Genomic DNA, 26,303 nt, shown 5'->3' with positions numbered 1-26,303 from the left:
AAGGATTAATATTTGCCAAGTGTAAATGAATTGTATATTTAAATAAAATATTTTTTTCTCTGAGACAGGAAGAAAAAAACAAAATTTGGATTGTATACGAGTATGTATTATATATTATATATACAATATATATATATATATGTCTCTTTGATCAAGAATAAAATTCAGTCTTGTTTGAAGTTACCCCTATAAAAGAAACTAAAATAAGAAGGAAAAAAAAGAAAGAAAAGATACAAAAAAAAAAAAGGTATAGAAGGAATTCCAGCGTTGGTATGAAGTCCACGAGCTTTTTCCATTTTTTTTATTCTTCTTTTTCCTTCAGATTTTAGTAGAAAACTCGTTATCCTTTAGCAATGCTTATCCTTGTTACCTTTCAATTTACCCCATTCTTGTACCTTTGTATTTTTCGTCGTCGGTTTGACCATTATCATATTTTACGCTAGTCAAATATTGTTCGAATTTTATGTAAAGCTTTTTTTCCTTTTTCGTTTTTTTTTTTTTTACAATAATACCTTTGATATTTTTTTATTTACTTATCATTTCTTTTTTTTCCTCTTTTGTGTATGGTGTGGTTGTTACAGTATTCATTTTATCGTATAATTTTATTTATTTTATATTTTGTATTAATTTTATTATTATATTTATTATATATTTTATATTTATATTGTATTATTTTATTTATTTTATATTTTATTATATTTATATTGTATTATTATATTATATTATATCTACTTGATATTTTCATCTTACGTGATAAAAAATAGGACATATCGTAATATCTTTGATATTTTTTTATATATTTATTATTTCTTTTTTCTTTTTCTTTTTCTATATACTGCTGTTACTACTACTAATACTACTACTACTACTACTACTACTACTACTACTGTTGTTGCTGATGTTGTACTTTCATTCCTATCTTCTGACTTGCTTTTTTTCTAAAAGCTCGCACAATACCAAGTAGAAAAATTTCAACAAATTTCAATCTCGATGAAACCGAGTACTTGCTTGTTTCTCTCTTACTACTTTTCTAAATTTTGTTTTCTATTTATCTATCTACCTATGTCTATCTCTATTTCTTTCTTTCATTCATTCGTTGTCCTTTAACCTTTTCGTTTTCCCTTTCTATTCATCCGAAAAGAAAGAAATTCGAAGAAAACAATTTCTTTAGTTTATCGTAATCGTGCTTTCGCATTTCCAGAGTTAAAGTTCCTACCTTCCTTCTATTCATTCACCTTCCACCCCTTCCACCTTATACCTTATACCATCCTCTCTATTTTCTCATCACGTTCGGCCACTTCATGCTTACAATCGTTAGAGTGCCTCCTCTAAATCTTCTCGACCAAGCTAATCTGCACTCTACTTCCCCCAAAGGCATCGGCCAGCCGCCTATCGAAAAGGCTGCTTCGATGAACAAACGAGATAACGAGACGTGGATAAAAAAAAGGTGCAAGGGGAAAGGGGAAATAGAAAGAGTAAGTAAAAAGAGATAGGGAAAGAGAGAAAGAGAGAGAGGGAACATAGTTTTATTATCTCGATATTCCTAGTTTGATCATCCTTCACGATTAATTGCTATCGGAATCTTTCGTGCAATGTCTCCTTTTTATCAAACACTTCTGTAATGATTATGATATGTTAATACAACTTGAAAGTGATACGAGGAAACGTTTATTTATATGAATATATATGTAATTCTATAGGGAATCTCAATTAAATACGACAATTGCATTTTTAACATATAATGATTAAAAAATTTTAAGAAAAGATTAATAGAAAAAGAGAGAGAAAGATTAAAAATATTTTATATTATTATAAATATTATATTTTACTAAATAAAAATATTTTATATATTATATATATTATATTTTACTATATATAAAAATATTTTATATTATTATATATAATATATTTTATTTATATTTGATTTTATTCTTTTTTTTTATTTTATTTTTTTATTTTTGAAAAATTAAAGATATATTTTAGATTTAAAAAGATATAAATTATTTGCACAATTCACTAACAAAATATACCACACACTTTAAAATAATTTCTTCATTAACCTTAAATTTGAACAACATTTTTAAAAATATGAGAAATACTATTTTAAAATTATCTTACAATCCTATATGGACAATCTCGTATCTTTCTGCCATTGTGTCATTACCATAGATTTGTTATTTGTCGATAAACGAGCAAATTACGTATAGATTTTTGTGTCAGATTCTGTGAGTTTAATTTAATCGAATATTATCTACAATTTATTATTTTTTACATTTATATTGAAAAGATAGAGATAGGATAAGAAATATCTAATAATTTTGTGATACGTGAGTGTATGTGTATGTCTGTATATTGAAGAAAATTAGGGTTTATCAGCGTTTGTGCACTTGACAGAATGTAAGAATCGGTAGTAGCATTTTCGTGAAATTCCTACATGAAATACATGGATACATACTCTCAAGCTCGTTAATGGATTAAGCAAAACTCATTAAAGGTCTCTTTGTACTATGCAACTATAACGTGAACGACTTGCTCTCTTCTCTCTCTCTCTCTCTTACACATATACATACACATATGCACGTATATACGTGCATTCTATACACTAGAGGATTATCTGACTAAAATGAAGCTACCGCCAAACTAGGTAACATACAGGTATAATGGCATCGACTTGCTCACTCTCTTTCTCTCTTTTTCTTTACTCCCTCCTCATTATTTTTAGTCTTCATCGTGATGGAATGAATATTAGAGAAAATTACATTTGATGAGGTAAGAATATAAAACCGAGATTGTGTATTTGATGGATAATTTAGATTTTTTTGAAAAATCTTTTTATTCTAATTATTCATTTTTAATCATTGTTTCCTAATTTTGATACTTTTGTAAATAGTCATTTTTGTTTCTTTTTTCTTTCTCTTCTTACAGATTTAAAATTTTTCCTTGTTAATCGTTTATATATATTTTTTACTTAATTTTAATATTAATTCACCGATATACAATAATATTTTTATTTAATAGTTCTTTTTGTTTATCTTTTTTAATCCTTAAAATTATTATTGTTTTATGTAATCATGTGTGTAAATGAACTCGTTTAAGTTTCATTATTAACTATAATCTCAATTACATGTTATAGGGATTTTAAAAATAAAATAGGGTAGTTATACATTTAGAACTATCTCGGTTTATTATTAACACGTTGAGCACCATGTAAATTTTTAAAAAAATCACCGTCAGGCCACGGTTGTTACTTTGTATTGAAAAAACAGTTGAACGTCAGTCACAAATGACTGACACGGCTTATATGGAGAATTTTAGTGTCAAGCATCACTGATTGACGAAAATTTACGTTTAGGCTGCGTCCGTCACCGGTGACTGACACGTTCAACTGTTTCTTTAATACAAAGTAAAGCCTGTGGCCTGACAGGGATTTTCTTAGGAGTTCGCGTGGCGTTCAACGTGTTAATGCATCTTTATTTAGGAATAATTTTTTTTTTTATATTAATGAGTATTTCTTTGTTTATTTATTCATTTCTAAATTCTGTTTTCAAGCATATTATTCTGTATATATTTATGCGTGTTCACTATGATGCGACGAAGTTATATATTCAATGAGAATGAGCACGGTGCGATAATAGCAAAGTTCCCAACATATGCGTATATGTCAGAGAGTCTAGGATATAATAAGTTTGTTTGCTTATAATAATGTTTGTATCTAATAATTTCTATTTCTATCTCACCTGTCACTATCCCCCTTAAGGATATATCATATTATAAATATATAGTAATATTAAGATATGAATACGAAGTTTAAAGATAAAAGTTTGTAAGGTATGTTCGTTGACAATAGCATATTTTCCCTAATATTAAATAAAATCAGTTTTCAGTTGTCTGTCCAAAGTCCTATGTCAAAGAAAGGGTTCAATAAGGACAAGGCTTAACCAGCAGAAACCTGTCTCAGAACAAAATAGCAATCAAGTCTTAAATTTTTAAGTTAGGTTGTGTGTCTAACAAGAAACATTTTTCAACGTTATTGACATTTTTAAAAAGTTAAGATTACCTTAAATCTACAAGGAATTCTAAGTTAAAAATAAAAGTTAACTTTATAATAAATTTAAAAAATAGTTGTTATTAATAAAACAGTTTTTTTTGGTAGCATCAGAAGTTCTGATCACTACGTCGTTGCTAGAGTAGTGCCAGAGAGGAATTTAATCATTAAGATCATTTTCCACATTCATCACTTGCTACATGTCTCGGTAACTTTTACCTACTGAAGACGAAGTAAATTTCCGCAGGACAGTTGTATATAGTAAGCAAGGAGTACTTTTACTCTCGAGAAGTTTACGGCATCTATCGGTGATTCTGGGAATTAAAATCAAGCGTTTGGTGGTGGTAGCTTCGGAAGTCGCACGGTCTAATCGACAGAAACATGGATAGTTGGTAGAGTAATAGAAAGAGAAAGAGAGAGTGAACGAGACAGGGAGAGATAGAAATAGAGAAGAAAATGGTGGAGTGTGTGTGTGTGAGAGAGAAAGAAGGATATAAAGTAACGTAGCACGTGCCAAGCTTAAATGCGATATAGATGTGGCCCATAAAGATTACTCACGCTTCTGCAGTATTAATATTTCATGAGGCCCACTTGTAAAATGTGGTGCTCCGAATCTCTATATTTTCTGAAGAAGAGATAGACTGTATATCCCTTAAAATTGAAGGTCGAATAGTATTACTGATTATGCCATCAGTAAAAGAACCTATTGGCTAAGAGGAGAAGGTATTCATTCTTTCGAATGTGTGTGTATTTGCGCGTGTTTGTTCAATGTTATCGGAAAATGCTGGAAATTTAAATACGTGACGTTATAAATGGAATAAAAAAAATATATATATATATATTATTTGTGTGTGCAAATATAAAATAGATGATCGTTCATAACAATACGGGTATGCAAAAATTGTATTTACTTATTTAAAACAAAATACAAAAAATATGTCAAAGATTGACGAGACGAATAATTTGTATGAACGTTTGAAATTTGTGTATGAAAAATAAATATGGAAAAAAGAAGATATATATATATATATGTAAAATTCAAACAACAATAATATTTGTACGTATGTGTTGACATTTTTGATTTTTTAAGACATAGAAAAAAAATATTTCGCCCCCGGGTGGGCTCGAACCACCAACCTTTCGGTTAACAGCCGAACGCGCTAGCCGTTTGCGCCACGGAGGCCGTTGAGATTTCTTTCTTAAATCCTACAGTGGTTCTGTTACTTCAAGAATACTTTATCTTAACTTTCATGGTATTCGATGTTACATAATATATAATATTATATATTTACGGTATTATTATTATTGGTAGATAAAAACTATTTATAAATAACGTCATTAAATCAAATTGTAATTTTGATTATTTTTATATAGATGATTTATTTTATATAGATTTAGATATATCTTCATAATAAACAAAAAGCAGATATAAAATATGTCATTGATTTGATATAGATTTTTTATTTTTGTTTATTATGATATTACAATATTTACAGTAAATAATTTATCATTCTTTTCTATTTCTTTTATAATTTTTTTCTCTCTTGAACTAAACTTGCTAAATCATTCATTTACTATTAGTCACACGTTGGTCAGTTTGAAGAAATCATTCTTTCGAATGGTAGGAAGAGATAAGTAAACGAAAAATGGAGGATGCAGCAGTTTTCCAACTGTACTTGGCATCTTATTTCTCGCTTTTGCACATTTCACGCTTGGTTTTCATTATTTTTCGTTTCCGTTGTCGCAGTAAAGATGGAAACGAACGACCGTATAAGATTTGAACTTTTTCACGAACACTTTGTTTTTCAAGTGTACACGAATATATATATTAGGTCGAGTCATAAATAACTTCCGTTTTTTATGAGACAAAGAATGGCGTTTTTGCGACTGATAAGTGCAAGACACCTTTCATGGAGTTTTTTTTTGCACTCTTTGCAATTGTTGAACGTGTCTATTGGATTTTGTTCCAATATTACCTTTAAAAGGTTCATCAAAGTAGGAAATACGTCCTACACTCGGTTCATCTTTTAAGATCGTATCTTCAGAACTGAAGTTTACAATCCAATTTCTGACTGCCCTATCAGTTATCAGTCCTGCACTGTATACGCTGCATATTTTTTCAGTCGCCACCTTAGTGCTATTGCCTTGTTTCAATTCCTAAAGCATTACATGTCGAATATGCACTTTTTACTATCCATTTCAGTGGTTAAGAAAAACGGTTAAATATAACATTGACTACATAAAAAATTTGACAGAAGACTAACTGAATCCTTATCTACATAGTGATATCGAAAATACGTTTGTTTTGGTGATTTATAATAGGTAAATACGAAAAATAGATTTTACATAGCCGCATCGGAAGTTACTTATGACTCGACCTAATATAAATAGAATATTATTTTGAATCAATTGCATAACTTAGGAATTTTTATAATTTATTTTTTACACTTAATGTCACGTTAAAATTATATAAAGAAAAAAACAATAGAAAATTAAGTTTGATAAATAATGTTTCTTGCTATAACATATATAATATATAACATTTATTGATAGAAATATTATTTTTGTAAAAACATAAGAAAGAAAACTATATATTATATTAAAAAAAATAAAAAAAAAATATATATATATATATATATATTGAAGTTATAGTAAGAGTATTCTCTATAAATACATATATGTATATGTAATATCTAATTTACCAATTTATTTCATATTACGATATAATCGTTCATCACATGGTATTCCATAGAAGTTGAAGGTGGGAAGGAGGAGTGGAGATGGTTAATCGATATCTGCAGAATAATTTACGTCGCAAGAATGCTCGCGAATTAATAATACCGGTGCATCGAACCGTCGTCGTGAATTTAAAACACTACAAATATATTCACATTGTTAAATTTCTCACGTGTTGAGAGAACACGTTTGAAAAGAAAGGAGTAATGGCAATTGGAAAAATACGATACAGAGTACAAAAACATTATTTATAATTCTATTTCTCCTCTTCTCCTTTATACCGTTTTTTAAACTTTTTAGATATTATATCCAATTATTTTTAAAATTTTTTTTTATCTATTGACTAAACATGAGAATCAGAAATGAAAAGATAAAAAAAAAAATAATAGCGATAAGTAAATTATGAAAAAAACAATAATTACAAAAGTAAAAGGAACAATAATTTTAGTACTTGATTTTAATAAGAAATTTGAAATACATACATGTGCCTATATACTCTATAATAATATAATCATAATATAGATATATAATATATAAACACATAATATACTATATTTACTACTTATGGTGTACCCTTTATTATATATAGTATTGATATACTCTATTACTTTCTAAATCTAATTATGTATATATATTGTAATGATTTATTTGACATATTATATAACGTATAATATTGTATACTAATATATCTATATATATTTAGGAAATATTAAATTTATTATAGTATCATACTATATTACTTGTATATATATTCCATGTAATGATATATATATTATAAAATATAATTTAATATGATATAATATTTATATTTAAGTTTGATAAAAGTTTTTTAGTAGCATCAGAAGTGCATCAAATCATTAAGATCATTTACACGCGTTCATCACTTGCTACTTGTCTTGGTAAATTTTACCTACTGAAGACGAATTAACGCTTCGCAGGAACAGTCCTATATAGTAAGCAAGGAGTACTTTTACTCTCGAGAAGTTTACGGCATCTATCGGTGATTCTGGGAATTAAAATCAAGCGTTTGGTGGTGGTAGCTTCGGAAGTCGCACGGTCTAATCGACAGAAACATGGATAGTAATATATATTAGGTTATTAACTATGAAACGTCTGATTACTCGGATTATTTTCATCTCGAAATTAGACATTTTATATTTAACCCTTTGCACTCGAGCGGCGCCGATACGGCGCCCGGCCGATTTCAAGTGTGAACTCGAGCAGCGCTGCTGCAGCGTCCGAGTGATTTAAGGTCCTAAATCTTGCAACGCTGCTACGGCACTATGGTGTTTTGTAACTCAATCTGTTTATTTACGATGTGCGATAAGAAGATATTGTATTGAACTATATAAAATATATGGGTGGTTTTGACCGAGCGGACCAGTATGCATCAACCTATTGTTTTCTGCGAAAATCGCTTAAATGGTGGCGTAAGCTTTTTTTTTGGGGCATGGAAATTTCCCTGGTCAATTCATACCTTTTGTATAAATTAGAAAAGACCAAAAAAGGGGAAAAGCTACTGAGTCATTTGCGATTTCTGAAAACACTTGTTGAACAATTGAGAGGGTCATATCGCCAGCAACGAGAGCAAGCGTCTACGTCGCATTCCGATGAAATCCGACTAAACGGGAAGCTTCACGTAATACTAAAAGGGCCAAAAAGGGACTGCAAGGTGTTTGCTCTGACCGTAACACGTCTGGAGGTAGGCGGGAAATTTCGTATTACTGTGATACGCGTGTCCTGTTAAACCTATGATGCATCTTGGCTATTGTTTCACTAAATATCACACCAAAACTAATTACAGAGTGTAATCTTATCAGAGTTTGTTGTTTTTGACATATAAATGAATAAACTGGTGAAATTTTATTATTTGTATACGCTTGTTTCTTTATAAATGTTTTTAAAGTACCTGTAAAATGTTTACCTAATTTGGTCGAAATCGTCTCGAGTTGCTAGTTCGCGCAAGCGAAAAAGGCCTCGAATACAAAGGGTTAATATACTCTCTATATATTGTAAATCTTAAATCTGTTTATATTGTAATGATTTTTGTTATACATAGTATTATTTAAAATAAATATTATATAATATATAATAAGTACATTTCGTTTATGTATTAGTTTATTTGAAAGTTTAATTGTAGTAGTCATTTATTTAGGTATTATAATATATAAATATATTGTAGATATATGTATATATTTAATACGTATATGTAATATGTAATACTATATTAAATTTAATAATCTCAATATATTTTAATTTTTATTTAAGTTCAATAGTTGTTTTTTGGTAGCATCAGAAGTTCTGATCACTACGTCGTTGCTAGAGTAGTGTCAGAGAGGAATTTAATCATTAAGATCATTTTCCACATTCATCACTTGCTACATGTCTCGGTAAATTTTACCTACTGAGGACGAAGTAAATTGTCGCAGGACAGTTTTATATAGTAAGCAAGGAGTACTTTTACTCTCGAGAAGTTTACGGCATCTATCGGCGATTCTGGGAATTAAAATCAAGCGTTCGAATGTCGCACGGTCTAATCGACAGAAACATGGATAGTAACATATAAATGTATATTACTTTATTTTATTATTTTTTATTATATATTTAATTAATAATAATAACATATTTCAATATATTATGTATTATATATTTTATATCTATTATAATATATATAATATTATGTTATGTATTAGGTCATTAAATATGAAATGTCTTATTTCGAGGTGAAAATAATCTGTGTAATCAGACATTTCATAGTTAATAATCTAATATATAGTATTAAAATATTATATATAGTATTATTATAGTATATTAAGTATATAATATATAGTATAAATATATACTGTGTGTGTGTATTTACGATGAAAAGATCGATAACGTTTTTGTAAGTAGACTTATTGGAATATCACGAACATTTGCAGGACACACATAACAATAGCTCATGTTCTGGTTACCTGTGTATACATACCTGAGTCACGATCAACCTCGCGAAACTTCGACAAACATGCCAATTTTTCGATCGAATGCTTTTCATCACTATGTCAGCAAAAACCTTATCCTTAACTTCAATCATTCGTCCGAAAGAAATCCCAGGTTTTTGGTGCTACTACCTTTTGTCAGGTAGTCGAAGAATTTTCTATCGGATATTTGAAATATTCACCCAATAAAATAAAAGCTTTTCCAAAAGCTTAGAATGTTAGAATTTTTCTAAAAATTGCTTTTATCAACTCTTCTTATCTCCTTTTTTGTTATTATAATAACAAAATCTTTTCAAAATATTCAATAATATTATTTTATCACTAGATGATGAATAAATTCATTTGTATTATCGAATAAATGAATTGGTTACAATATTTTTCTTAATTTTACATAGGAATATTGAGAAATATTTTTTTCTTTATGTATAATGGAAATTATAAAAAAATAAAAAAATAAAAAAATAAATAAAATCCATTTTATATAAATTTACATAGGAAAAAATATTGAAAATATTCTTAAACGAGCTGTAAACGAATTCATTTGGTAAAAATTCGTAAACATTCCTATCCGAATAAATACTAAAAATAAATTGTATTTTTTCGGTTTGTCATTTTTGCCGTCATGTCATTAATGGTTATTGCTATGGTTGTTGTCATCGATTCGATTAAAAAATTTGATGTATTTATTTGTTATGTTATTCGAGAAATATTCACTCGTTGATTTGTTGAATTTTTACAAGATTGGTTCCCTCAGGCATACACACACATATATATATGGTATGCACCTACATACATTACATTTTTTTGTTTAATATAATAATATTGGTTTGGTCAAAAAAGAAAGAATTTCATTTTTAATAAATTTTTGCATTGCATGTTTTTTTTTATCATTTTTATTTTATTTCTTTCAATTTATCTATCTATTTTCTATTGTTCTTCCTTTTCACGAATAGAAGAAAACTATCGCGGTAGATTTTTAAGTGTGTACTTTCGCATGACAAACCATAAAGTTGTCTTTACGATAGGCGACACCCGTTGGAAAGTAGAAAAATGTTCACCAATGGTTTCCTGTCCAAGCACAAAGAGATGAAATTTTGACCATAAAGCGGAAAACGTTCGTTTTTCAACAAGTAGAAAATAACAAACGTAAAACTTGAGATCAATTTTTTCCTATTTTTTTTACTTTTTTTTTCAATTTCATGCCCTTGTTCTTTTTTTTTATACATGTACGTATCCTATATTAAATAATTTTATCTATAAAATTGTTTAGTTGATGTGCAATCAACATTTTTCAATCTCTTATAAACTTTTTATATGAAATAAACATTTGAATTATTTATTGGCGGTATGATACTTTTTAAGTATTTTTTATTTTATTTGTAGATGACATATGACGTTTACTTTTATCGATAACAAATTAATATAGGTATCAATATTTTTTTTTTTATATGAACAAACAATATCGATATTGTTATCAATTATAAAATAAATGTGCCATTAATTAGTATAGTGGACTAGGTAAAATAAAAAACTCAAATGGAAATTGAAATAAGGTATTATATATTGATTTATATTTTCTAATAAAAAAAATAATTATATATATAATACAAAATAAATGATGCAACCTATTATAAAATATATATATATATATATGTGTACTGATTTTTGTCTCTGAATATCTTTTGAACGCTTAATTTAATCGCCAAGACATAAGACACCATTTTTATAGAGCACTTAATTTCCTACAAAAATTTATATTGTGCACTTTTTAATAGTCATTTATCGTCGAGTTATAAAATTCATAAACAAAAATGAAATTTGTCTAAAAATCATCAAATTTAAATCTTCAATATCATTCAAATGGTGAGGTTTACGGTAAAAATATAAGATACCTTTTTTGTAGTGCATTAAATTTCCTACAAAATTCGTCTTGAACATTTTTCTGTACAATCAATAAATAATGAGGTATGAATTTTAATCTATTAGACTGAAAAAAAAAAATAAAAAACTGCGATGCGGAGGATCTTCCTATTAAAATTAAGAGCTCATATTTGGTGAGAATTGTTTTAAGGTGTATAGCAACCCATTTTTCCGTAGCACTTGAAAAAAAAAATAAGTCATTTTTTTGACCCACCCTAATATATGAATGATGAATGATATGAAAATATGAAAGAGAAAAAATAAAAAAAAATAAAAAAAATACCAAAAATATTTTGGATATAAAAGCAAACAGAAAAATCAATGAACTTAAAAGATCAGCAATGTCGATAATGATTAGAAAACAAAAATGAAGAAAAGGAGGAAGAAGAAGAAGAAGAAGGAGTATTATGCAAACGAGATAGGTTTAAAACACGAGTCTTCGGATCGTTAAAGGTAGACATTAAGGAAAGTATTTCTTAATTAGTAACACTGTCTGAAATGAGGGTCAGGTACCGTCCGGCCTTTTAAAGAGAGTCAGAGCTGTAACCATCGGTTGGCGCTCCCTTAAACACCTAAGCCGTGCCCTAACGCACGAGTTTCTCGTATATCATGATTTGTCTCAAGTGCTTGAAACTTTTCCATGTCAATGTTTTCCTGAGAGCCCGATAAAACGTCCCATGTAAGCTTTATTCAAGATTAATACTGTCCAATATGATGTTTATCGTCAAAAATTACTTCAAACTTTTTTTTTTTTCATTCTTATACCAATACTTTTACCAACACTTGTAGCAATCATTTTACAATTGACACTAAAACTCATTGTGTATAATACCAAAATTTTAAAACAATTTTTTAATATTTTATTAGAATTATTATATAGAATTATTATGTATTATTTTTAATAATTATTAAAATTATTATACTATATAATTATTATATAACTATTAGAGTTAATTTTAATCGTATATATATAATTATAATTATAATTTCATAGCATTTATAATCAATCAATTCATATTATTACAAATTTTTCTACAAATAATATAATTTTTTGTAATTTTAAATATTAAAATTTGTAAATTTAAATATTAAAAAATAATTACATTATACTTTAAATATTCTATATTGTTCTAAACAAGAATTATTTATTAGATTTATAAAAAAATACCACGAAGTTTCTTATAACATTATTATCTTTTTAAAAATATCACGAAACATGATATTAATTTGTATAATTGAAATGGTTTGTTATTACGGATTATGTATTTTATTATATTCATAATTATTACTAAAAATCTAGGTACAATTTGTTTCATGAAATGTGAAAAATCTTGGTTGTGCTTTATACGAAATTCGTTGTTGCATTCTTGTTTTCTTTTTGAAAGTTTTAAATATTTTTCATCCTATCTCACTCGTTCAACTCGACTTATCGTACGGTGTGTTACTACACAGCGTACTACCCTTATTTCTAACAACGTAAATCTCGAGTAAAGCTCACGGGGATTAATTAATTGAATACACAACGATAGTATTCGTCCGAGGCCTCGTTAAGTGAGAAGGTCTTAATGTTCCTTTTTTATTCTTTTTTTTTTTTTACGTAAATCTTAGAAGGACACATCTTTTTCAATTTTTCTTCTTTCGTTTTTTTTTTTATTTTTATATCACATTTTTTTCCTTTTTTTTATGCATTATAAATCTCCAACCGGAAACCCTTGCTTTCGTCGGAACTTCATCATTAATTAAAAGATAATTCCGCGTTGCTTGTTCTTTTCTAAATAAAATATTAAGACATACCACATCCTTTCTTTCATTTATCTACAATGTTCTACCTTTTTTTTCTTTTTTTTTTTGCTTTTTTGCTTTTCATCTTTCTTTTATCTTCTTTTTATCACGTTCTCAGTAATTTCTTCGTAATTATTTTACTATCTACACTTACTTTTTTTTTGTCGTGTTATTCATTTTTATATTTTTAAGTGTAACATGTCTACATGCGTATATATATATATATATATATATAGTTGTTTTTTTCTTTGGCAGCTTTTATGCTTTTTACATCACTTGAAGTAAAACAGACGATAGTTTTTACATTTTGTACAAAGTTCTAAAAATAGTTTTTGTGAGTTCGTTTATTATTATTATTATTATTATTATTATTGTAGATAAATGAATTAATTTAATAGAACGAAATGAAAAGTAATAATTCATTGATAGTTTCGTTCAATCAAATCTTTTTTTTTTCTTTTGTTTTCAAAATGACTGATAATACTTACTGTTAAAAAAAAATGAAAAAAGAAAGATCTAATAAAATTTTAATCATTTAATAAATTCGAATTAATACATTTAATAATTCAATAAAAATTCACATATAGTCTCATTCAATCAAACCTTTTGTTTTTCAAAGTGGCTGACGATACTTGCAATTAGAAAAATGCAAAGAAACATCTGATGATGATTTAATTATTTAAAATATTAGACTTTATATTTCTTGTTGTTGAATATTTTTTTTTTTCAGTATGTATTTAATTTACTTGATTATTCATTGCAAGATATTTTGAAATGATCTGAAAACGTATTGAAAAATATTGAAAGATGAGGATTCGTTCTTCTTGAGATTGGAGCGTGTAAGAGTAATACAAAGGAGAGTGTTTGTGGTGAGCAACAGGTGATTACATGAGTTCGGCAAATATCATCCAATTAAGCATTACCAACCTAACGTGTATCATGAGTCTTCAATGTAGCGCTTGCTACGTCGGCAATGATGACGTTCGCGATGCAGTTAACGACGTTGTTCTATGAATTTCACTCATGCGGAGAACTTTACCAATTGATAGTGTCGTAATTAATTCCGTTATTCGCCTATACAAATTATGCTAGCTTGTACATATACGTTTATCCTATAAATATATATATGTATAATATATATATATATATATATATGTACATATGTGTGGAGGTGTGTGGGTACGTTAATTGAAATAAATAAGAATTTCTAGAGATGTGAAAAGAATAGAAAGGTGCATAAAGTTTCGAATTATTTCAAGAAATTTCAATGAATGTGTGTTTTATTAATTTAAAATCATTTATTTTTGTATTTATATAAGTGTTTATTATTATGTTTAAACACGTGTTCACGTAGAAATATTATTTAAGGTTATCCTTTGTTAATCTTTTTGTTCTGTTAGTATGCAATAGATGGTGTTGCATTATAATTTTATAAATTTCAATTTTTTAAGATTACAAGTTCATTTTTTTATGGTCTTTTAAAACAATTTTAGTTAAGAAAAAGTATTATTTCATTTTAATAAATACTAAAAAATTTAGAATAAAAAAAATTAACTGTGCAGAAGTAGTAGTTATTTTTCCTTCTTATTTTATAGGTTATAGTGACACAAAATATTCATTTTTGGACTAACCCTAAATAATTATGTTACTGTAATGTAAAATAATGAAAGTAAAAGTTTGAAATCTTACATTAATCTATTTCTAATTTAAATTATCAGAAATTATTGTAATTTGAACGATTTTTGCACGTTGATTGGGCAAGAAATTTGAATTTTCTGTTACATGAGGATTGATGATTGATTTTTAGGATGACAAAACAAAAAATAAAAAATTTGCAAATGTTTATAGAAATTTCGTTAAGCATTTTTTCTAGCTCTTGTAAAATTTATTCTTCTATATATATATGTATATAAATGTGCAAGCACGTGTGTATATGTATGTGTATATAGAAAATAGCCAGCAAATTCCAGGACAAAATCGTGTCACGAGAACAACCTAGCAAGGCTCTCGCGAAACACGTTGTGCTTCATCGATGACGGGGGAATATTGGGATTTTCAATTGAACAGTTGGACGTCCTGGAATTCAAGTGCTTTCCGATGGTCGTGGAATGAAGTAATCCTCGAGGAATGGACGACTCTTTTCGAATTTAATACGCACACGTATCATGGATATAGAAAAAGGAAAAAAAAAGTGTGATTAATTCTTAATTGCGTTTATCAAAAACGTTTATTTTGCATAATTTAAAATTATGCAAAATAAATTATCAATCATTTTTACCAATATTATTTCATTTGTATTTTATTATTATTTGATATTTTTATTATTGAATTTCATTAGCTAAACTACGAAGGTAAAAATGTTTTTCTTATTTGAATAAATAAATAAATATATGAATAAATATTATACAAATGAATGTATCGTATAAATGTAGTTACATTTGGTTCTTGTAATATGAAAAATAATTCAAATTACAATATGGTATTGTGAGATAAACATGTTACTTTCATTTTGATGTTATCGACGAACAACTAAATAATGTTGGGAATTTACAAGTGAAATCTTTTGTATTTTTTTTTACATAACACAGTTGCGAGCGAATTATCAATGTTTCTTTGAACATGTGCTATCTCTCTTGTGTTTGAAAAATGCTTTGATAAAATAAAATAACTTTAAACGTAGGGTTCAAAAGTATGAATAAACTCGACAAGATTGTTCGAGACATTTCTTTCGACACAAACGTTTGAAATTTTATAAGACTCTACGTTTCATATTTTTCTCCTTTTTTGTCTCTTTTTTTTATTTCTTTTTCTTGTTTCCTTTTTTTTGTACTTTTTTCCATGTTCACCAATGTTCGCATGAACTACGCTCGACGTTGCAATCGCTCGAAACCCCGGAGGCTTCTTTTTCTCTCATTTTGTTCTTTTTTTACTTATCGCATTTTCAATTCCGTGACCGAGTCGTTTTTCGTATTATTCCAACATCCTTCATTTTGAATCATTCTTTATTATTTTTTTTTATTATTTTATTTCATTTCATTCCTTCTACTTGAATTTCTAGACACAACCGCAGGGGGTTGGTTTCTTTATTCGTTTTAATATCATGAAAATTCTAACGTATGAATTATTCAAAAAGTAATAGAAACAAGGAATAATTGATCATTGAAACCATGTTATTACAAGCATATTATTAATTATTCATCTTTGAGAAATAGGCAATAGTTTATCGACAAATATTCATTATAAGTGATTTTTTTGTTAAATCTTTTGTGGTACGTAAATATCAGCGTAGATATTTTGGTGTTTAGGTGTTTTAGATGTTAAAATGTTTAATGCATTTCCTGTTTCATTAATGTCAATAATTTACAATTTTATTCTCATTGTATGCAACTATAAAACATAATCTTTAATATTAATATTAATTATTAAAGAAAAAAATGGTTCGTAGAAAAGTAATACATTTCCTAACCTAACTTTAATCCGAAATAATATAAATTGAATCTTTAGAATTATTTCAAATAATAATTAAGATTCATAGGTTATTTTTTAATTTAATATTGTTTCATACAAAGTCTTTGAAATAATAATAATAATAATTATTATTATTATTTTTTTTGGTCAATTAAAAGATTGTATAAAATCTTTAAATGAATTTGAAAAGCATTTCAGTTTGTTGCCATTTTTTTTTCCTTGTTAAAATGAGAACATGTGTGGTACTACACCTAATCGCGACTTTAATTCCCAGTAGCATTCATACTGAGACTTTAGTATGATTCCTTTTCATCAACAAATGAGATCTCATCTTCTCCCTTTGGATATTAGACGGGTTTCCCTCTAATTGCGCATGTAATTAAGATAATTATCGCGATTTCATTAGAGATCCTAGAGACGAGGAATCGAAATCGTAGAGTTGTATGTTTCCAAGAGAGGTTATCCATCGTTTATCGTGTAAATTGAGAGCACTTATGGCGTTACAGTAATTACTCAATTTTCAGCGATGGACAAGGGATTACTCGAAAATCGAGTAGGTTAACGACCAACTCAAGAGCACCAATGAACTTACAGTATTTCTCACCTATGATAAATTCCAATTTAATTCAACTAATTTTAATTATTTAGATTTATCTTATTTTTATTATTGACAATATTCATTGATTATAAAATTAACTATGCTTATGATAACCTGAATAATTAATTCTAATATTAAAATTACACGTTTACATCTATTCCTTGAATTGTGGGTCACCCATTAACCACAAATTGTACCCATCGTTACTTGACTTTAGTGATTTGACGATAACTAGTATTTCAATCTATATATCTAAGTTTTTAATTATATTTTATTTTAAATTAACTTTGTATTATCTTACTTATAGTTTAATTCAAAGTTTGATAAACAAAACAACAAATATATAGATGTAAATAAGATAAATGAGTAAAAGTAAAAAAGAAAAAAAGAAATACATAACACGAAGCAAGAATGATAGAGAGAGTTGGAAAGAGATGGGAGTAAGGGATGGGGGAGGGTAAAAAGACGAGGACTTAAAGTTCGAAGCCGATAACGACGCTCAGGTCGAACGTCACATTGAATTACGACTTTGCCAAGTTGAAAGTTCGAGGCTTCACTTTCCACGGAGTAACATCTGAGTGAGTAAGAGGAGGAAGATGCTGAGAATTTTAGCAGACCTCTAAAACCCCTCGTGTTCGTGACCAAGTCGATGCGCGACAACGCGATTCTCACGAGCGAGTAAACAAGAAAGGGTGCGATTACGTTAGTTTTAAATTATTCATATCTTCTTCTACTTTGAACATTTTCTAATAGGAATAAATTATTATTAAAGTAAACTACGTTTGAAAATCATTACACTCATTTTAGTTAATTAGAATGTACTTAAGATTCTTTTTTTTTCTCCTTAAATCATTAAATTGTTATTATAAATATTAATATGTTTAATTAGTTCGTTTTACTTGTTGATTATGATCAATCGAATACATTTTAAAATATCGTATTATTTTTTATAATGTTGTAACATTTGTTATAAATTTAAATTTAAAAATCTATATAGGAAAATTTAGCGTCATATTTTTCGGTTTTCAATAAACTTCGAAATTACTGAACCGATTTTAATGAATTCTTTTTGTATTTTGTGTAATTTTTGTCAAATTAGGATATAGGATAGTTTTTATGGCGATTATTTTTATTTTTTTATTGCTAATTTAAGAATTTATTATTTTAAGGTTATCTAGGTCTTTATAGGTACTGTAAGTTTTCAATTGGTGGCGCTGTATTACAATTCAATTATAACTAACCTTACTTTTTTAATTTTTTCCTATATTATTTGTAGGAAAAATAATTTATAATTTTTTATTTTATGTATTCCATTTTAATTGTGACATTATTATTTTGTGCGTTGTTATAATTTACTAAGTTGTTTAGAATTATATTAAATCAACCTTTTTTAACAAAACCATACCAACGTGTAGCCGGAGCATCCTAATATGTTATATATATATATATGTAAGTTTTCACTTACATATGTCAGATAATTCGTTAAGATCTTAATTTAAATAAATTTAATTATTAAATAATAATTATTTTGACATAGCAAAGTTTTAAATTTAATAAAAATATATGAGTTACGTTATGATGCTCAGTTAGTTCGTAATTAATCATATGAATTGAGAATTAACGATTTATTATTATGTTACATTGTTGCAATCATCAAATTTCAATTTAATAAATGTTTGTGAGTTTTATAAGATAAATAGAATGTGTAGAACAAATTTCGTTACAATCCCAAAAAAATGGCATATCCACAATATTGTATTGAGTATCTCTATGTATATCGATTTTCGATTCCAACTAATATTTCATTCTTTTTTTTATATTATTTTTTGTTGAATAAAATCCTCTTCAAAAAGAAAGAAAGAAAGAAAGAGAGAGAGAGAGAGAGAGAGAGAGAGAGAGAGATGTCTCGATGAATAATGACGAAAGTTGTGTTCGCGTTGAAACCTTGTAACTGTGAAAAACTTACCATGCACTTTTACGTATAAAAGGGCAGAAAGAAAAATCGAGGAGGTATTTTTTATTCCTTTTTTTCTCACTTTTGAAAATATTTGATCAATGATAAAGATTGACGACACGATATCGAATATATATTATTTATTATTAAATATAATAAAATAATTAACGAGTATATAAGAAAAAAATTAAGGTTGTAGCAAAAAGAATAAGAAGAGAATGAGAAAGAAAAGGTAAAGAAAAGGGTGGGAAAAAAAGTAATGGAAAAGATAAAAAAAAAAAAAAGAAAAAACGAATGGACGAGGAAAAATTTGTAACTCGTGAAATTTTTCCAAATATCGAAGATAAAACGAAATGTTTGATTCCGTTGCTCGTATATTTTCGAATATAACGCGAATATATATCCATACGTGAAAAAGAGTTGCCAGAAATATGATCGGGATATGCATTTTTCCGGGTATATAACAACAAGTCTTGTATATGTATATGAGACAAATAAAGAAAGAGAGAGAGAGAGAGAGAGAGATAGATAGAGAGAAAGAAAGGAAAAATTCTCGACTTATAATATAAGAAAATGAAACGCGAATGCAAAAAGGTTTCTTTTGATGCGTACAATTCTTTTTTCCATTTTATTATTATATTTTTGTAAATAAGAAACTTTAGTATGTAAATAATATAATAATATAAATATAATCAATATGTAATCAAAAATAAATAATTATTTTAGAAGGATGAGGAAATGTTTAAAATGTTTGAGTACGTATAATATTATTATTATTGGTATTAAAATATATTATAATAATATATTTAAATACATATAATATATTAATATTTTAATATAGAATACTAATATTCAAATATTTTAATACTATATTTAAATATATAATACCAATATTATTATTATTAATATATTTAAATAATATAATATAATATAATAATAATTTTATAATATAAATTTAAATATAGTATAATACAACATATAATACTAATATTATTATTATATTTACAAAACTAACTTTTAAATTTTAATTTTAATAATAAATTAATAATAGTTATTATTACATTACGATGTGTGTAATAATAATATTAATATTTATTATATTTTATATTATAAATTAAAAAATATTTTAATTTACTAATTTATTTAAATTAATTTAAATATTTTATATTATACTATAATACTATAATAATATATATATTATAATAATAATTTTTATGACGTTTGATTGTATTCTTCGAACATTTACACGTTAGTGTTTTTATTTTTCTTTGTATTTTTTTCTTATTAAGGGTTAGAACCCTTTCAGTCATAGATTGGTTGGAATTTGATAAAAGTGTTATTGGTAAATCGATTGGAAAGTTTTATCGATGAATTTTAAACCAAGAAACACATATGTAACTATGTTCTTCAATTTTATTCCTTGGTGGAAAAATAAAGTGGAATCGTTATTGTTAACGTCACGAGCAATCATCAAACTTGTAAAGCTTTTAATATATATAAAAAAAAGAAAAAACTAACAGAAATAATAATGAAATATATAGTACACTCAACACACACAAAAATAAACCAAGTATGTTGTTGAAAATTATTCATTCTCTTTATTATTTCAAATTTTTTAAAAAAATTCGTACGAACAATACTCCCACTGATAAGAAAAAAAAAGAAAAAATATATTATTAAATAACAAATTAAAATAGTAGAAAGTATCCTTAATTAAATTACATGTTTCGATAACCATTTTGATATAACTCGTCACAAGATTTCTCGTTTATTATTGCGATCTTTATTAAATAGGCTAAAATGCTTTTCAACGTTTGTAATGGTATAGTATTAGTAGTAGTTGTTGTAGTAGACGATAATAATAATAACAATAATAATAATAATAACGCCAAGTTTCTATCGTGCTTTTGATTATGTGCACGTAACAACGATAAGAAGCCAATCATCAGCGATATTCACACACCCTAATTTCGATTCTCTCGGGTCAATGCTACAAATGTTCTTTTTTATCTACATCCCTTTTTCTACTCCCTTCCTCTTCCCTTTGTCCATTATATCAAAATTCATTGTTTTACAATTTAAACAAAAAATAGAAAAAGAAAACGAAAATTAATCATATAAGCGTAAAATTGAATTTATTTAACACGAATAATAAAAAAAAAAATAAATGAATACATTAGGTTAAAATAATTGATTCTTTATCGATGGGAGGGGAAGGGAGGAGTTAGAGGTAAAGGAGACGTTGAAAAGAAGTGCATTAACCTGGGCTTAAACGTTGTTCGTTAAAAATCGGACGTCGGTTTTTCGATCGACCAAAAAGTGTATGACATTAAAATTCCGTAGATTCTATAAAAGTGAAAGAACCCTCTCCTCTGGGCCGTGAGGCATCCCCGTAACCCAATTTAACGTCGAACACAAAAGAGTATTCGACGATATCGAGCCGTGAGATGCGACCTAGTTTTAAGCGAAGCGAGCAATCTCTTTGGTCTTACCTTTTTCCTTGCCTTTTACTCGAATACTACTAAACTGTGAACGAAATCTCTACTTTTCCTACCTTCCACAAATTTTTACTTCTTATTGTTTTGTTTATTTTAAATTACTTATGTTAATTGTGTCTGACTTTTGTCTGAAGTCTTCATTTATTTTTTAATTTTATTTTATATTTATTGATTAATGTCGAATATTGTCGAGTAATTCTATCTTTGATAGTATAATAGGATGAACAAGTTATTTGTTAATTAATCGATTTTTAACACTAAATTGTATTATGACCGATCATCAATGTTTTTTTTTGCAGAATTTCTTGCAAGTTATTGCGCTATTTTAATGAGTCATAAATTCTTATTACATAAATGGTATATTTTTTGTTCTACGTATATCATAAAATATATATGACTTTTTGAAGATGGGTCATTCGATCCGTCGTGGTAAAAATAGGTATACGAGATGGTCGGGTAAGTTTAGTATTAATTTTGTGAATTATAATTTTATCGCGAATAAGGTAACTTAAGATTTACTATTTTTATCGTTGTAACTATAAACGTGATTTTATTCTCTAGTTATTATTATAATTATACGAAAATGATTATAATATATGTATACGTCAAAATGAAACCTAAAAAAAAATAGAATAAAATTAACCAAATAACATATACATTTAAATAAAATCAAATTTAAATAATGTGAATAAATAAATGTTATTAATTAAATAATTTCTATTGGAAATAAATCTAGAAGTTAAACAAACAAGAAAAATGTATTCTTAAATTATGCTAAAATATTATTTATGTATATCGTAAATGTATATTTTAAAGCGTGTCAATTTCACGTCGATAGAATTACGAAATAATTTGATCTAAGTACGATTAAAAAAAAGAGGAAAAAAAACCCAACAACAAGGACTATGTGAGAGAGATAAGTGAGGAGAAAACGAGTTCGGAAAACTCGCGTATGACCTTTCGTTACTACCGTTTGTATTTTTCAACGACACTTCCATTCCCATTTGAACGATACACTCGTATGTTCGTAGTTTTCTCTCGCGGATTCGAACGAGTATGTGAAAGAGAGAAAGAAAGAAAGAAAGAAAAAAAAATGAGAAAGAGAGAGAACGAGAGAGAGAGAGGAGACAATTCGGCAGGGAAACTCAATTTACGGGAAATCGTAAATCCCCCGTGGGAAGGTGAGAGGGAAGTAGAAACGAAAAAGGGAGTGAGAAGAAAAAAAAATACACAGACAGACAGACACATGGACAAAGAGACCAGGAATGTAAAGACTAAAAAAAAAATGAGACAAAATGAGAAAAGAACAGATGCAAAGATAGAAAGAAACAGACAGCAATTCAAAAAAATTACAAAATAAACAAATGAATAAAAACAAATAGACAAAGTATGAGAGAATGTGGGGTAGTGGGAAGGTGGGGGATGGTTAAAGGTAAATAAATCGACTATATGTTCATAGTTGGAATGAGGAGAGCCTTTCGGAAGTCCATTACGAAGTTTACGTCGTGGTGTTCCTATCATTCTGTTTGAATTTAACGACTGGTAACTTCTTCCGGCACATCTATTGTCAACAAGCGCGTATGAAATACGGATGACATCGGCATATGGACAACCCTTACCAACGACTACTGGTTGGTACTACTACACTAGTAGGGAAAAGGGCGGTGGGTAGTGGTACGGTTCCTAGTGAATTTATTGCTTCCTGAAAATCGCGTTTAATCTAAACCCGAGAAGTATTCTGGTTGCTCTCTTTACGCGAAATATTCCTATATCTTATCTCGTAACGTTATCTGTGTATAGTTTTATCTCACTAACCTTCCAAGGTCTAACGACGAATATTATTACGCGGAAAGCTTTAAATAATAATAATACTAGAGAGATAATAATGTATTTATTTACGATGTATGTATGACGATATTATACTCCAGAAATTAAGACGAAAATGACGATACTTATGTTAGTTGTGTTTATCTATTAGGTCTACCGGAAAATTCTCTCTGTCCATTTTTACAATAAAATAAAATAATAAATTATTCATAATTTGAACGATTAATTAATTGAATTACTTTTGAACTCTTGCCAAAGTGGTAACAATTTGTATATTCCATTTTAAGAAATGGGGCCTTACCTCTAGTGACGAAAAATTAAACTAATGTTTGTTTGAACGGACAGAATTTTCCGGTAGACCTAATATTAAAATTATTCAAAATTTTGTTAATACGAAATTCGAATGAATTTTGTGAATTTAACAAAATCAAAAGTTATCAAATGTAATCTCAGAATTTCAATATATATAAATTATTCAATATAATTTCTCACTATGTAATATATAATCAATTTGAATCAGGTGATAAAGAATATTTCAAATTTAATTATAATATTTTATAAAACACATTATTATGCGGATTTGATACCATTGTATCGATTAATCTCCTTTGAGTTATGAGATTTTGTGAATATACACGTTATTCGCGTTTAACCGAGTATCGGTTATTATAACAATACTACTATTAATGCTAATAATAATAATATTATCGATTATGTTACAGTACGAAGAGTTCAGGGTATAACTGAGGTTTTCGAACAAAATACCTATCCCGTTATATAAATGTTATAATATATTAGGTAAATTGGTATTACGTATAGAAACAACACTACAACAACATAACGATGATAATTTATCTGATATCGTACGGAAATGATTTCGCTGATTTCGCTAATGAAATCATAAACGATTGCATTCTCTCTATATATAGGGAAATACATATAATCGTGATACATTGTAATGTTAAGCTACTTTGAAGCATCTTCAATCAACAATCGGCCTTCCCGGTACGGTCGGCTTGATTTCTGCGTGACTGAGTACTTCCACTTGGTCGCATTGCGGAGGGGATGTTACAAGGGGGGAAGGGTGAGTTTGGTAATTCCGGGGGTACTATCTTATCATGCATTAGGCTCGCGCGCATTGAATCCTTTGGATAGTTGGACATATACATAGATCTATCTATCTATCTATCACGTTATATCCTGTATATCCGATTGTCATTAAAAAAAATATTAAAAAAAATAAAAAATAGTAAAAAGTAATCTTAGGAATTTTTTATAATTACGAGATGAAGATAATACATTCGTTTGAAATGTTAAAGGAAAGAATAATGTTAATAGAAAAAAATAAAGAAATTTGTTTAACTTTGTTATCAAGCTAAACATTTATTAAATTTATTATTAGATTGAAAGAAAATTTAAATCTAAAATAATATTTTTATATACAAATAAAAATTGAGTGTTATATTGTTGGTTTTCAATGAACTTATGAACTTCGAAACTATTGAACTGATTTTAATGAATTTTTGTTTAGTATTTTGTGTGATTATTTTCAACTTAGAATATAGGATATTTTGTATCACGTTTTTTTTGTATTTTTTTAATTAAAGTTTATAATTTTTAATTAAATATTGCTAATTAAATTATTAATAGTAATATTTATTTCATTTTATTTATATTTATAATATAAAAATTAATAATAATATTAAATAATTAAATTAGCAATATTTAATTATTATATTTAGAGGTTTTTTTAATTTTATTAAATTAAATATTATATTTAATATATATATATATATATTAAATTTTTTTTAATTTTTAAAATTATACTTATAGGGGTTATCTAGGTCTTTATAGGTACTGTGTAAGTTTTCAATAGATGGTGCTGTATTACAATTCAAATTATTTCACGTTTTTTCAGATTTACATATGACATAACTAACTTTACTTTCTATATTTTTTCATGTAATATTATTTTATGTATTCCATTCTAATTGTGATATTATTTTGTGAGTTGTTATAATATATTAGATAGTTTAAAATTATATTAAATCAACATTTTATAACAAACTACGAATGGCCGGAGAATTCTATGATAATAATATAACTTTGATTAGATTATATAAATAGTATATATAAATATATATATATATATTCCATTATAGTTTCAATATAATGAAACAAACTTTATTTTATACTTTGTTGAAAAATACAGAGAGAAAGAATAAGAAAAAAAGGAACAATGTTTCATTTAAAAACAATGTACGATTGTACAGACGAGATGTGGATATCACAAATAGATTTTCTAGGTTTCAAATTAATTCTAACTTATAAATAAGTTCAAATATTACTTAGAAAATTTCTCTTGAAGTAAAATAAAAAAGAAAAAAAAGAAAAAAGAAAAAGATGAAATAAATCAATGAAAATAGTAGAGCGAGGAATGTAGAAAGAGATATATATATATATATATATATAATACTATCTAGGTATATATACATAC

At 27.0% G+C, this 26,303-nt stretch overlaps 1 protein-coding gene and 1 non-coding gene across 3 annotated transcripts in view; one reads left to right on the top strand and one right to left on the bottom strand.

The window, feature by feature from the left end:
- The window catches only part of nAChRa3 (nicotinic acetylcholine receptor alpha3 subunit), a 106,588-nt gene that overhangs the window by 44,236 nt on the left and 36,049 nt on the right, over positions 1 to 26,303 (top strand). The window lies entirely within an intron of this gene.
- Positions 5,155 to 5,228, bottom strand: TRNAN-GUU (transfer RNA asparagine (anticodon GUU)). The gene has a single exon. It is a non-coding gene; the product is annotated as a tRNA-Asn (tRNA).

The sequence above is a fragment of the Polistes dominula genome, unplaced genomic scaffold (genome assembly GCF_049000335.1).
Source record: "Polistes dominula isolate Pdom_NZ unplaced genomic scaffold, Pdom_raw_medaka contig_12, whole genome shotgun sequence".
Lineage (NCBI taxonomy): Eukaryota > Metazoa > Arthropoda > Insecta > Hymenoptera > Vespidae > Polistes > Polistes dominula.
The sequence above is the reverse complement of the archived record's forward strand: the minus strand, read 5'-3'. Positions and strand labels throughout refer to the sequence as shown.